The 15,251-nt window shown below is 37.0% G+C and overlaps 1 protein-coding gene and 1 long non-coding RNA gene across 5 annotated transcripts in view; one reads left to right on the top strand and one right to left on the bottom strand.

The window, feature by feature from the left end:
• Nucleotides 1-15,251, bottom strand: part of LOC118169252 (heparan sulfate glucosamine 3-O-sulfotransferase 1-like) — a 137,454-nt gene that overhangs the window by 37,350 nt on the left and 84,853 nt on the right. Inside the window, exon 1 of one of the 4 annotated variants that reach the window (XR_004751979.1) lies at nt 9,632-10,418. The exons of 2 other annotated variants lie outside the window; for them this stretch is intronic. The gene's annotated coding sequence lies outside the window, so the exon portion shown is untranslated. Of the gene's footprint in view, nt 1-8,994; nt 9,125-9,631; nt 10,419-15,251 lie in introns of those variants that run through there. One more of the 4 variants, XM_035330398.1, reaches the window with a different exon arrangement.
• On the top strand, nt 9,324-11,431 carry LOC118169253. The gene is made up of 2 exons (XR_004751982.1): nt 9,324-9,475; nt 10,338-11,431. It is a non-coding gene; the product is annotated as an uncharacterized LOC118169253 (long non-coding RNA).

Here is a 15,251-nt window from a genome sequence, read left to right as displayed (position 1 = left end):
ATGCAATAGTTTCTGACCAGCTCTAAACTGATATCTAAAATTCCTCCATTCCTCATGTAAGCATATTTTAAAACAGTAAAACCAAACTCACATCAGTTACACACTGCAGTAATTTAAACAACTGTGCATGAGGCATACCTATTCAGCGAAGACTCATATTGAACATTTCTCATTCAATAGCTACAAAACCAGAAAATTCTGAGCCTTAGCCAAAGCTTCCTGTATAACAACTTACCATGTACATGGTTTCTCCATCTGTTTAAAAATAAGATTATAAAAATAAATATTATTATAGTCTTATTCTTCTCATTAAGATCTAAAATGAAATGATAAACAAGTATTTGTTGTTGTTATTAACTATACATAATGAACACATTTCACAGGAACAAAACCAACAGAACATGACTGCACAGCCAGAGATTGTGTCAATATACCAATGCACATATATAATAAACTATATGAACAGATAATTAGTGTCTTTAGATTTATGATTTAAACAGATTACTCTGCAATCTTAACATTCTTTTCTTTTTTTTTTTTTTTTTTTTTAAATTAAGGAATATTTTATAGATAAATGCAAAATCATGTCCACCAAAACAGCTAAGTGCAATTTAAGAATGAGGCAGTTATTTCCTTCCTCACATATGTAAACACAGCAAACATTGTTATTTCCATTTCAGAAATTAGACAACTTTACAATCACAAAATATCAATTAGCAACAGCATAAAGAGACCATATTTCTTTATCTACAATGTAAAGTAACATGATCATTTTGTATAGAAATAACATTAAAATGTGCACTTTTAACTTTAGATTGGCTGAGCAATATTCTAGATTGGCATTATTCAGTATATATTATATTGTCTGATTTTCTTCAATTGAAATGTTATACACTGTATATTAGAGTTTTTACAGTAAAACAACACACTTTAACAGCATTTCCTTTTAGTGCAAGCTAGCACAAATTCAAGTATCTCCCAGTGGGAAACACAGAGCTGTGTTAGATGCTTACATATTCCTATTGGCTTCCGTTTGAATAAAGGAAGCTGCTACATTATAGAAGCAAAGTAGAACAACTCCTTTGAGTATTAAAGCACAATATTGTGTGCACAGGACTGCACAAGGATTCAAAAGAAAAGAGATACACTGTTCTTCCCTGAATATCTGGTTACCTGACTTTGAGGAACAATGCTTCAGTTAGTTTTAATCAACTCTCTCTTTACGTAGTTTTGTTTTCTAAATTGTCATTAGTAATTATAATAACAGTCCTCTTCTCAAGATACATTTTTGAAATTACAAGATTACAAGATTTTGAAATTTCAAGATTTACAAGATTTTTTAAAAAATTATTTCTCTTTTCTATCATTGACACTTTATGCTATCAGGGTACAGGAGATAAAGAATGAACAAAAAAAGCTAGGCAGCAAATATTTAAATAATTGTATTAAAATGCCATAATTTTGTTGAGGGGAGGGTAAAGAAAGGGTAAAAAACCGGAAGCATTCAGCTCGCTAACCTTTTAAAGAGGCATAATCTTTCAGGATTTTTTGAAGTGCACAAGAATGGATCTTACTTTAGGATCCAGAATCTTGGAGCTAACATAAGATTCAGTAGAGTATGAAAATAACATGCCCTTTCTTTTTATTCATTCTCCAGTGCACGTCAGATTTTGAAGTTAGAAACCCCTAGACCCACAAAAGAATCTATGTGTTGTGAGTATATTTTATTAATCTACTATACGATGGGACAGAAAAATATCATAGCCAGAATGTCAGTGATTAACAGCTACTGCTATGAAAGACTCAACATTTAAAAAATACAGAACAAAATCGAAGCCATAAGATAGAATCTGTAAATTGAGTGAGCAGATAAAAAAATAATAATAAAAAAGTAACAATAAAAAGACACCTTCTAACTAAATTGAGCTATTTATTTATAGAATAAACTAAAGGTAGTATGTTGTACAAAGGAAGTGGAGTCAGATCTTTCTGGGACTGATAGAACCTACTATTTGGGGATAAGGTCTAAAAGATCCCTAATTTACAACCTATAAATAAATACAAATCTGAATTGCTTATTTTCATACTTCATCTTAGTAATCTATCACCAGAAAGTGTCGAAGCTGACAATTGCAAATGATTTTCCTTCTTCAACCTGTCCGTGCCTTTCTTTATAAATGGTACAATGGGAAACATGGAGATGTTGGAATTAATGTGAGGCAAGTCTGGAAGATACTTGATAATATGATTGTTATAACATACAAATGCTTTTTATACCGAGAATCGCCTATGTTTTCTCTATATGACAAGATCACAAGATAAAATATTTTATTATAATACCTGTGTAAGGCTTATTTTAAAGAATTATATCATCTAGAAACAAACCAACATCTAATTCTCAAGTTACAGTCAAAATTTATTTTGTTGTATTTTGTGTTACAAACCATTGTTTGCAAGGGTTGACTGCTTTTCAGTTAATGAGGTCTAACTACTGTATAAAATATTCCGTAATATGGCATTTTTACAGCTATGATTTTAACTAGTTAGGCAAGGGAAACAGATGACAGCTACTTTTTAATCTTACTGTTGAAGTAGAGCTGTAGACCATTTCCTTCCAGAAATAATCCTCAAGCTGATCACTGTCAACTGATTGCTGTAGGGAAAGTTTGTCAGCTGAGGAGTGTGAATACATGAGGGTCAAACCTCCTTCCATGTGTGACCATTCTTCCAGAGAAATGGGAGCTAAATCAGACATACTGTTTGTAACTTAAAGATCTATTCTGTAGGAACCTTTAACATTTCTTCTGTATACTAGTCAACAGATTAATTTGGGGAAAACTATATCTGACTAGATTCCATTATCAAAGAGACGAGATCTTATTCAAGCGCTCAGAATGAAACTCTTGTGTATTTTTCCCTTTAAAATGAAAGCATATGTTGTAAGACTTGAATTCGGATTCTGACAGATATAGCTTTCCCTGTGAAAACTTCAAACAAATTTATATCACAATTGAAACTGCTATCAGATTTCTAGGTCTAAAATATATTGGCCCAATACTGGTCACTTGTAGAAGTAACACCGCCAACCTTCTGCAGAGGATGTAATGAAGATCATTAACATCTATAGAATTTAGAGGAAGAGCTGACTGTAGACCAAGGAACTGTAGACTGCCTGAGGAAGAGCTTGACTGTAGACCAAGCTTAAACAGCACATTGAATAGAAACCTTAAAGCTTGATTATAATGAGAGTAGTCCAGTGTCTCTTCTGCTGGTAAAGCAGATGAGTGTGTCACAGCAAGAGAAAATGTAGAATACAGATGAAATTTTTATCAAGGTTTTGCCACCACCTGCAGCAAGCTGACTTTAAAAAACCCTTGCGTCAGAAAGATAAGAAATTCCATCTGAACACTAGGAAAAACAAAAATAAAAACAACAAAACAAAATTAATATGAAGGTGGTCAAACACTGAACCAGGTCGCCTAATGAGGCTGTATGTCCATCCTTGGAGATATTCATAGCTGAGCATCATGCTGTAGGTGAGCCTGTTTTGAGGAGCAGGGGTCTCCTCCAGAGGTCCTCACCACCACCATGAAGTAAGAGTAATACTACACCATTGCATTTCCACTGAGATCTTGTTACACTCTGGGAAATAAGTAAAATCAACACTACTGAAAGATTTTTTTTTAAAAAAAAAGTTGTGATGTCAAAACAAAATAAAATTAATATTATTGCAAATCACTGTTTATATTTAAAAAACAAAACCAAACAAAAAACCCTCAAACATTTAGACAATAGAGCTGTTTTAAAAACCACACTTAAACTTAATTAATGCAATGTATTTATAGTCATGTTCCAGCTCCAGTTATTCAAGCCACTGCAGAACATTTCATTTTAGTAGCTTTTCCACTTATTTCACTTACCAGTTAGAAACATCTCTTTCCTAAGTATGAAGGGCTTATCTTCATTCTCTAGGCTTAAAAACTTCCTAATCTATATTATAGTTTTAGCCAAAGGGGCCTAAATGCAAGGGGGGGGGGGGGGGGGGGGGCAGCTATAGAAATTGGTCAATATTTGGAGACTAGATTCTTACATTAATGATTAGAAAACCTGATCTTCTAAACATGCATGAAAGGGTAATGGCTTTTGGAGGCTACAGATGAACATGTAGCAACATTCTGGTCAATTCTGCAATTTCCATTTAAAACTTAGCAGGCAGCAGTGATAAAGTTTTGATACTGCCACTTGTTTCACTGATACCAGGAGAAGTTAAGGACTGGACTGAAAATAGGAACCTGCTTTTAACAGGCAAGAAAGTTCTACAAAAATAAGACAGACACCTCAGCAAAAACATGGAATTCAAGAGAACGGAGAGATTCTTCACTTTTGAGGTCTAGGAAACCTGGATGAGAAAAGGGCTTCACAGTCCTTCCAGGAGAAAGGCATAATAGTCTTTATGTGGAGCCATATGAACTACCTGTTGTCATAAAATTGTATCCAGAGAATTACAGTATCTTTGTATCATTCCAACAGATTTACCCATTGTAGACACAGGTTAGTCTGTTATTTAAAATTATAAAACCTAAGTAAATTTTAAATTAGGCTTTAAATTCTTACTTTCCAATTCTGTAGCAAATTTCCACAGGTAATTCAATGATTCCATGGCCAAGAGTTGCCCAAGTTATCACAAGAATCCCAGGATATTTCTCCCCCATTTTTTTTACTGTTAAGTCTCAAGGGAACATCCACCTGAGCAGCAGAACAAAATGGACAGTATTTGCAAGTGGGGAACAGGGAAAGAAAGAAGCAATAGGGACACAAAGCTGACCTAGGAAATTAAATGAGGTACTAAAAAAAAGTGTTTTGTTCAGGTTCCTGTTCTTACCAACTAAGAATACAATGGCTTTTTAGCTATTAGATTAAGCTTCCTCCATGGATTATTAATGGACAGGCACAAGGTAGGGAATTTACAAAGTACGTAGCATCAGCAGCAGAAATCTGTATGGTTCTACACTTTATAAACAGTGAGTTGCAAGAACAATCTAGATCAGAGTGTAGAGTAGACTCAAGAGTATAAAATGTTCTGCTTAAGATAAGAGGAGGAAATGGCCTAGGCAACTGTTATCCTGATTTCAACGTATAAGAGGTGCTATAGTTGTTTTTTGTTGTTGTTGTTGTTGTTTTTTCCAACTATATCAGCTATAAAGAGGACCATTAAAAAAAAAAAGGCAGGATAATTTCAACACAATTTAAAAAGATACATCAGGTTGGAGCACAGAAGTTAACCTTAAAAGAAGGTAATCTCTTCAAATTTCAGCAAATAATTTGACATGGCATCACCCAGCAATTGTTTATTGATTTGAAAAGGGTGTAACACAATAAAATAGAGTAGATATAAAACCAACTACAAGTGACATAATAAATGGACTTATTTAAAAATCACTCTTAAGATGGATTTTGTCATGTGCTCTTTTGTGAACTTGGCAAAAAGTAGAGGTGTTTTGTTAAAAACAGGAGATTCTTGAAACAAGACTCTCACTATTCTACAGTGGACATTGGAGGACCTTTGGGATAGATATATTAGAAATGGGAAAACATTTAGCAAGTCTTCAAAGCCAAATGAGTGCAAATAGCAGAATTTCTGATGACATGATTTCTTATAATTTCAGAACGACAGGAAAAAAGAATTCACATCTCTACTGCAAAACTAATCCAATTAGGTATACCTGTAGAACAAACTTTATCTTCTCCAGTATCTGATATGGTATTTTTAGTAGACCAAGCAGAGCATTAGAACTGTTATTTAAGACATAGGGGAGACACTTCAGGGACACAGCATTAGATGCAGGTGAGATATGTTCAGAATTCAGGAGAATCACGTTACTAGGCTCTGTATGTATCTTGTTTTACTTGACAGACTTGCTCTGCCTTCTTTGATATTAGCACATGAAAGGCACATGATCAATGTTTATAACTTACTGAGGAATACACACAAAAGAAGGAATTGTCTTTGAGTAACAAAGCTGAGACACTACAAATTACGAATCAAAGAGTATATTTAACCTGGAAGTTAGAAGAAAGTTCTACATATTACAAGAGAGGTTTCAAAACTTTTAAGCAAAGTACTTAACTAGCTTTAAGGTAGACTGTAGTCAGTTTATGTCTGAGATTAGATAATGCTGTTGCCTAACCCTGAAAAGGCCTCTTCTTCAGCCCTGAATTAGTATGGTGAAGAACTGCTCCCTGTGCTCCCCTCCCGGGTTTTTTCTTCCAACTATTCCCACTAAAGTTCAATTGGGGTTATAAGAGGACTAAAACAAACTTTTCATTTTTAAGAGAAAACAGTCTTAAGACTGAAACCCCTACCCTACTACCTTACATTTTTATAGAATATTGCATCAAAGTAGATGACTGGAAGCTGTCTTTGAGATCGAAAGATTTAATCAGCAACTAAATAGAGCAGTACATTGTAAACATACTGAAATGATACAGCTTCTTTCAGTCTTCATTAAATATTTGTCATCCTTACTAGTTTAATAGATTTCTGCTTACTATATAAGTAGCCAAAATAGGAATTTGATTGTACTCTATGCATATAAGTCTGAAATCCTGGCACTATCCTTTCTATAATGATGTTGCTATCTGAAAACCTCACATGAGATTCTGACATACATCTAATCATCCCCCACGTAGCGTACTGCTTTGATGTTAATCATTGACTACTCAAAATTTTTCTTATGTCAAGCACCAAAGAGTGAATCAAAAACTGCTACAGAAAATAGAAAGGGTTTATTTATATGACTACAAATATGGACCAGTTGTCAAGTAGTTATTTTTATAGCACTAAGAGAACATCAAGCAGTGGTGCAGTCAGCTAACTCTGATCCATTCAGCAACTTTTGAAGCCATGTCTATCGAGGAACATGCAGCATTATGGTCTCATCACAGAAAAAACATATTCAACCTGTTGCAAATATTGAGAAAGTAGGCAGGTCCATCATTTGCTGAAGTCACCATGCCTGCAATCCATTGTATCAAACAAAATCATGTTATTATTGTATGCACTGTGAAGTGCCATGGCTGTAAACACATTTCCCTATGTCCTTCTGGTTGACCAATGATTTTTTTTTCATTTTAGATGAGAAAAGAAGCAAATGCTTTTCTGATGTAACTTACCACTCTTTGGCAGCCAAACATAAATTTCACTTCAGAATCTACACAGGATGGGAACTTAAGCTATGACAGAAGTTGGTCAAACCCCTATTTTTTTTCAGAATTTCCTTGTTATTCACATGTAATCTACATAGTTAAAGCACTGTGACCTGAACAATGCTGTTTAAGAAGAAAAAAAAAGTATTTTTATTGCAATGCTATCTCAGAGCAGTAAATGGCTACTGCTTAGTATGCTTTGGCCACTTCGGGGACCACTGCTTGCTATAGCATTTTCAGTTAGAAGAATCAGAGAAGAAAATAAATTGCTCTTCTGTTTCAAGTTCAAAGATAAAGCCACCTTATTGACTGCCATTTGACCTCTATCATCTCTTTTTTTGTGGTAAATTAAATCCTGAAAAACAGAATCTTTTTTAATTGGTAGACTAAACAGAGGATTCCACCTTAAATGACATAAACTGCTATATACGTGAATGTGACTTAGTTCAGCAATGACATGAAGTACTGGAGAAAATGAATTTGACAGACTGTCAAAATTTCAAAATGTTTCCCCCCATCCCTCTAGCCTCCTTTACATTTTTTGTCTTTTTCACTTTCAGCCTGTGCTTATTTTTGGCTCCCTTATTCTATAGCTGTAGAACAATGATAGACAACCACTGCAAACATCCTGGTCTTCAAAGTAAGCACATTCAGTGGTTAGCCTAGCTCATATGGTCTTTCTTACCTCTAATGTTTCTGGATTAGTATTAGTATATTTTATTAGTTTAGCCCTCTGCTGCCACTTGCATCCGCACACTTCTACAATAAACCTACAACTGATGAAAATTTCAAATCACATGTGCCACCACTGTTGAAGAACACAACCTCCCTCATTCCTTCACTTTGATGACATGACTTAATGCAATGTACAGTCTCCAACTACAACACATGCAATCCTTTTAATTAGAAATTACTATTTTTACATAATTGAAACAACACAATAATATTTGTCATTTACAGTATTATCAAAAAATATGTTGGGATACTAATTAACTCCAATATATTTTAGTTCTGAAATGACAAAACCTCAGACTAGTTTTGTCAGCAACAAAAGTAGTCATAAATTGCAAAATTCACTTGTGCAATAAAACTAAATTAGAAATCAAAGAATTTTTATAATATGAAACCATGATCTCATCAGTCTGAAAAACAAACAAACAAACAAAACTGTTTTCTAGTATATGAAGAAATATCTGATGCAGGAACAAATATCCCTAAAAACAAGAACCTTACTGAACACTAGTTCTCCCCAGTTCAGCTCATTTAACAGACAAGTGTCAAGAACTATTGTAGTATTGCCTTAGAGGCAGCAAGCAGAATTCGTGGAAGCAGCTTATCACATTTTTAATGGTTTCCTCAAAGGATGGAAATAATCAAAGCAGACATCACACAGATTTCAGTTCCTGTAGTTGAGAAAGTCAGCCTTTTCAATGGAAGTTGTGGTCTCCCTAGTCCAAGTTCTCTCCTTTCTGTCTATCAGAAAATACAGTTTTGTACAGACCAAAAACTAGAAGTAAAATTTAACAGCCTGGTTATTCTCAGTCTTTCCATGTGTAGCAAAAATAAGAGGGCATATGTGAAACTAAAGCATCATCCTTACACTGCCAACCACTTCCAAGTCTGCAAGAGATTTCAGGCTATAACATGTAAATCATTATTACGTGCTCCAGTAGTACTTTCTATTTAATCAGAAGAAGAAAAAAAAAAAAAAAAAAAAAAAACACCTTTAGAATTACAACAAATAACTACAGTTTAGTTTTAAACGAAATGATGTAGTTTATGTCTGACCTGAGTTTCAGTCTTTTCCTAGTGGGAAATATAAATTCAGCATTTGGATACATAATCCTACAGCTCTCAGGAGCCGATTTCACCGCCAACACTTTACATGATTTACAGCTCTCCTCCAGATCCAGATGACAAGTCTCGACGGAGCAGGTGCAACGGGGTATGTTTCCTTCCTTCAGAGATAATTTCCTCGTGTGTAAATTAATTAGCAACTCTTCATCACTCTCGCGTAAGCGGGGAAGATGAAGCTAATGGATTACCAGCGGTTAATTTCTCACGCGGAGCGGGTGACCCGGCAGGCTTGCTGAGGGAGGGGGCTCGGCGTTGTTACCGCCGAAGCCACGACGTTTTTGACAGCGTCAGCGACGGTAAAAGTGAGCCCAGTTCCCGCACAGTGATGCCAAGAGAGCAATTTTTAAGCCACGGGCAGGACTTGTGGCGGAGGGGGGGAACCTCAGGGACGCGAGGCGAAGCCGCCCCCGCGGTAAGACGCGCGATCCTGCTCCCCCCCCTTCTTCCCCCACCCCCGCCCGGCAAGTTGAAGCCGCCCGGCCAGCGCCGCCAACCCCGCAACGCCCCGGCCCTGCCCCTTCCCTCTCGGCCGAGGGTGACGGGGAGCGCGGAGGGTGTCTCCCGTTACCTCCTCCGGAGCCATGGAGAGGGCTGCGGGTGCGGCCACGGCCTCGACTCCGCGCGTCTGGCGGCGGCGGCGGCGGCTCGGCTCCGGAGCTCTTCTCACGCCCTCAGCCCGCCGCGCTCCGCCGCGAGCCGGTGTCACAGCCCGCTCGGCGTGAACGCATTAACAGCGGCCGCATCATGATTAATGCATCAGCCCCTCCGGCCGGAGGAGGCGGCGGCAGGCGGAGGGCTGTGGGAGGCAGGGGAAGGCGCACGGCAGCCTCCCTTTTCCCCGGGTTCATCCCCAACCCCGCCGCCCGGACGGGGCCACGGGGGCGCCCCTCGCGTGGGCAGCCGTTGGGGTTTAACGGCCGCAGCTCGCGCCCCCTCAGGCCGCGCGCAGGGCAGCGCGGTGCCGGTCGCGTGAGGGCTCGCTCCGGGCTAGCGGCGTCACCGGCTCCTCGCCCAAGCCGGCGCCGATCCGGGCACGGGGCTTTCTCACTGTACTGCTGCTCTGAGAGGCGCCCTGGATTCCTTCACATCCCGGTTGTTTAAACTTGGGGTGCACTGTACTTGGAGGTTTTTCCAATGGGGGGTTAAGCAAGCAACAGCTCGGCTTTTAAGGCGGTCAGACAGCTGCAACCCGAAGAACTGCCACAAGAAGCGTACAGCTCTAGGCAGGAACCCCCCTGTGTGTCTCTGACTTTATTTTTCCATTCCACAAACAGGTGGAAGTCCTGCAAGTCCAGCAGTCCTCTGATGCTCACTACCAGATGTACTAAGCCTACACCAAAGAGACACTTGCTCTTCCAGCCTCCTCTCTTCTTAGGCAGCTCCCTAATCAAGTAATGAAATTTGTGTAGAACATGATTTAGCACCGATTAACTACTACCTCACCTCATCTATAAACCTGGTCTGCCTACCTGGTAGCATCTTCGTGCTTCAAGGAAGTGTACTTCAGTAGGAGCTTACCAGTTCTTTATTGATAATGTGCCAGGAGCAAAATTTTCTTCTGTCACCTCTTGTGGAAGTAAAGTATTTTTGACCTGACATAGCTATATATAGAGATTACTGAGTATCAAACAGAATTCATAAGCTGTACATAGAGAGATCCCCCAAACTGTCACAAGTCCTTAGTTAGATAATCATAGACAATGAGGATTAAAGCTGTGTAAGGAGGAAGGAACAGAATATATGATGGAAAGGTGGAGCCATTCTGTGGGAAATTTTCATTTCCATTACGTGTTATTGTTATTTTTCCTTTCCCATTATGCTGTAGATTTTGTGTTACTTGCATACAAAAGAGTAATTACTTGCTACTCCACAGCTGAGGTTGCATTGTAATTTGCACTTATAGCAGGACTAAAATCTCTGCGTTTCATACTTGAGTGATTGCAGTTAGACTACACATTTGGCACAATAACACTGGAGAATTACAGCTCAATTTTCTTTTCTTTTTTTCATAATATTTGTTTGCCTCTTGTAAAGCAAAGAACGTAATTGCCCTCTTTTTCAAATGTTTCACATTTTCTTCACATTTCTGAACTCTTACAGAAGTAATTCTGAGGGTTCCCATGTATTGCAAGCCATTCTTCCTTTACAATAAGAACCCAAGTAAAGCCAATTTTGAAGTGTGTGTGTATTTAGAAATTTGTAAAACTTGTGTCCTGGATTAATACTTAGATGATATTTTTTTTAATCTGATGTCTGTTTTTCATGTTAATTTTCCTTATTGTTTTCTGACGGCTTCTAGCTATAGTCACTGTATTACTTCTTTGTATTTAGTACTGGTGCTCCAACATCATTAAATAATATTAGATGGCACTGTTCTGATGGTTTTTATTGGAAAAAAAAAAAAAAAAGTTTGTCAGAATCAAATTCTTCATACGATTACACCAGTTTTAGCACAAAAATGTAATAAAAAAAATACTCAAGTAAAAATTTGAATCACCAACCTAAAACTCTGTTTTTCAGCAAACTACATTATCAAACATCTATTATCCAGTGGTTTATTTTAGAATCAGTTCATTTCACTGTTCCAACTGAAGGCAGTTCCTGAACATCACTCCTCTGACTAGAAATCATCTCATTTTTTTTCTCTTTCAATCACATCTTTAAGTGATATTCTCTTCTGTACACCATTTGATTTATTTATATAAAACACAGTTTTTATTTAATTCAACCAGGTCCTCTTCTAATCTTTTTTCATAAAGCGAGTTCTCTATATCCCCGATGACCTCTGTAACCTATTACAGTTTGATTTAGTGTATCTTAAACACTGATGGACAGATTTTTACATGCCATTCTTCTAAACTCTAAGTAACATGCATAATAGCCATTAAGTGTCTCATCTTTATTTAAACGCTGATGCAGATAGCATTGGCCTTACTTTCTTTCATGACTTTCCAGTGTAGATAGTGTATAGCTTCTCTGTGCTCAGCACTAACGACATTTTTTTCTCATGCTGTTTGACTTCATTTTCACAAACTACGAAATCATACCAAAGGTTTTTGTTAGACTCTACTTCATAATGATGACATTCGTTATAACACCATTTCTTGGCTTCAATATCATGCGTGTGCTATTGGCAAGTTGGGAATCAACAGTAAATTTCACTTTTTTTTTTTTTTTTCCTAAGATTACTAGTGAAACTATTAATGGATACTGAAATAATAAGACAGATTCTATGAGATTCCATGTTATACAGTTGTTCTTTTCAACACAAGCTGTCTTTCTTTTGCAGCTCCTTATCCATCTATTTTTTTTTTTGTGCTAGTTTTCATCTATTCCATTTAAATAATTATCTATAGGAGATGTCTGCTTCCGGGCATCTATCATTAAACTCTAGAAAAAGCATAGGTGTTTAATGAGGTAGTGGATGGATTGTCATATGTTTGAGAGACAGGAATAAAGGTAGAGTATAGAGATACTGAAAGGCTAGAGATGAAGAACACGTGGCTAGCAAGGTGAGAAAGTCTAGCGTCTCTGCTGTGCTAGATCTCCTATTTGCAAATAGCTTAAGACCAAAATAAAATCCACATGGCTAATTTGGAAAGAGAAAGGACCTATTTTCAGTGCTTTCCACCTGTTCTAAGTATTTTTGGAAATTCTCCAGATTCCTTACCACAGATCTCCATTGCATGGGCAATTGCATTCATGAGTCATCTTGATGACTTCTCTGTAGTTATGTACCTAAAAAAAAAAGTATTCAAAACGTCAAGCACTGGATCTGTTCTATTGTTTTTATTTATTGAAGTACAACTTCATAATTCTAATAGATAACTAACATCCTTCCTGATGCCTTGCTGGTTTTATAAGAGGGAGAGATTTATTACATCTGGATGCATAGTTCCAATTGCAGCACCTGAACTTATCTGGAGGCAGAATCACTGGAAATGTTTCAAGTTATATCTGTGTTAACATTGCAGATCACTCTGAGTTTCAGTGCTGCCACATCCAGACATTCGTTCTTGGCACATCTCTGCCAGAGACTTTAGTCTAAATCTTGATCACATAAAACTCAAAGAAAATATGCTATTTTCCCTGAGGATTCACTGTATTTGACATTAAATCCCTAAATAAAGTAGTTAATATGAAAATATAAACATCAGACATTTTCTAGATTTCTTCTGGAAAATTAATTATATTACAGGAAGAATTAATCCTGATTTAGTAAACTTAAAGGAAATTATAATAGTACAGCTATCTGAAATATCCCTGTCCTGAAGGCCATATGACATTTGCTTGATTCAAGACTCAATAGTCAAATTCTGGTTACCATTACTCATCCACTAAGGTTCATGAAGTCAGTCTGATTTATGACTAATTGTGGCCACTACACAGAAACTGTGGTTTCAGTTGAGCCATGATTGAGTGTTTATTTCAGTCTGAAGCACAGACTAAAACTCAAGTCATAAAGGGTATCTTTTGCCTTGATTTTCAATTAATTTTAAAGTGAATTAAACATTTGACAAATAATGGGGAAAATCTATCTTTCTGTACTCAAGTCGCTAGAGTTCATTTAGAGTGAATTTGACTCAACATTTCCTTGTTCTGCAAAGACATTTTCTTTGCAGCTTTATAACAAAGTGAAATTATCTAGACAAATGTGAATTTCAATTTACATAAAACTTACACAAACTTTATCATATGAAACCTCAGGGCTTGGTATCTGCAGTACCAACCTTTGAAGGACTCCATGTTTATTTAGTAATTGAGTATTGTAATTCCTGACCTCTTAATTATCATGAAATTACTTTTTCCTCACTGAATTTGTAAAGACTGCTAGAAATCCTTATGGATACTAAAGTGATAGACACAAGTTACTGAGAGTACTTCAGTGTTTTCTTTAAGATGAATTAAACTTATTTTAAAACAGTGGAGTGATTCTATAATTTCTGAAGGATTACTGAGGGCATTCCAAGAAAGTGTAGTCCATTTTTGAAGCCGAAACACTTTACCATATACTCTATTTCTAATTTTTAAAATTGCCTTTGATTTGAAATATCCTCACTTATAAGATACTTGCACTGCACTAGTTTGGATCACCAGATGCAGTAAACAGATGAAAGGACAGCGACTTGGAAGGGTGAATGAACAGTCAGAGCAAGGATTAAGATGATCCAAAAGAAAATAACACCCCAAATTACTAGTCCAGCTGAGTTTTACCTTCTGCAGTCTCAGAGCAGACTGTAACTAAAATTGCTTTTGTAGTTCCTTTACCCTGAAAACATTCCAAAACTAACTGTACACAGCCAGGGTAAGTTGCACACGGGGCTGGTGTGTATGTAACACCTACTCTGAACATTCTCCTTAGCCAAAGATGGCATTGCAGATGCCCTTCAAAACCTTGATGCATTTCTTGCTTCTGGAGCAACAGACGTGACATCACCAGAAGGAAAACTCACTACACCATAATGCTGAACCAAGACCTTTACTGGTTTGCTGGTCCTGAAGTTTTAAAATTGTAAAATTATAGGTCAGATAAACCTCACTGCAGCTCTTGGGTATAGCTGTCCCTCTTCATTTAAGATGGATGTAAGAAGTCATTATGCTCCTTTGCAGAAACAAGTAGCTGGAATGACTGTAGTCTCAAAACCCCAAACACAATTACACATCTATGTACAAAACAAAAGCTTGGAACAGCCAGCTCAGAATGTGAATGAGGTGGGTGGAGTGTTTTTGCTGTTTTAAGAAGGAAATAAATACAAGTGAAACAAATAGGGGGTTAAATATGGAGGGCATGAACATACAGACACAGCCAATATATAAAAAAGGAGCTAATGTAAAATTAAAGCCAAAGAACATGTACCTTGGAGAAAAATTGGATAAGTTTTGGACTGCTGGTGAAGACTGATATGGGTTGGATCTCTGAAAACTGAAGCTTTGTCCATATGTATAATTTCTGGAAATGGGATTTTTTTATGTCACTTTTTAGAAACAGGACTGCACTGAAGATCAATCTCTATTAATAGTTCCTCTATCTAGTGGGAAATCCATCCCCCCCCCCCCCCCACTTTGACCAGCCTTTGGGCACAATAAAAAGCTGTGTGACAGATAGCGATAAATCTCAGATATAAATACACATAATGTTATTAAAGTGATAAATCTTGTATATAAAAATATATACTGTTATTAATTGA

The sequence above is a fragment of the Oxyura jamaicensis genome, chromosome 6 (genome assembly GCF_011077185.1).
Source record: "Oxyura jamaicensis isolate SHBP4307 breed ruddy duck chromosome 6, BPBGC_Ojam_1.0, whole genome shotgun sequence".
NCBI lineage: Eukaryota > Metazoa > Chordata > Aves > Anseriformes > Anatidae > Oxyura > Oxyura jamaicensis.
Note: the sequence above shows the minus strand (reverse complement) of the source record. Positions and strands in the feature narration are given on the sequence as shown.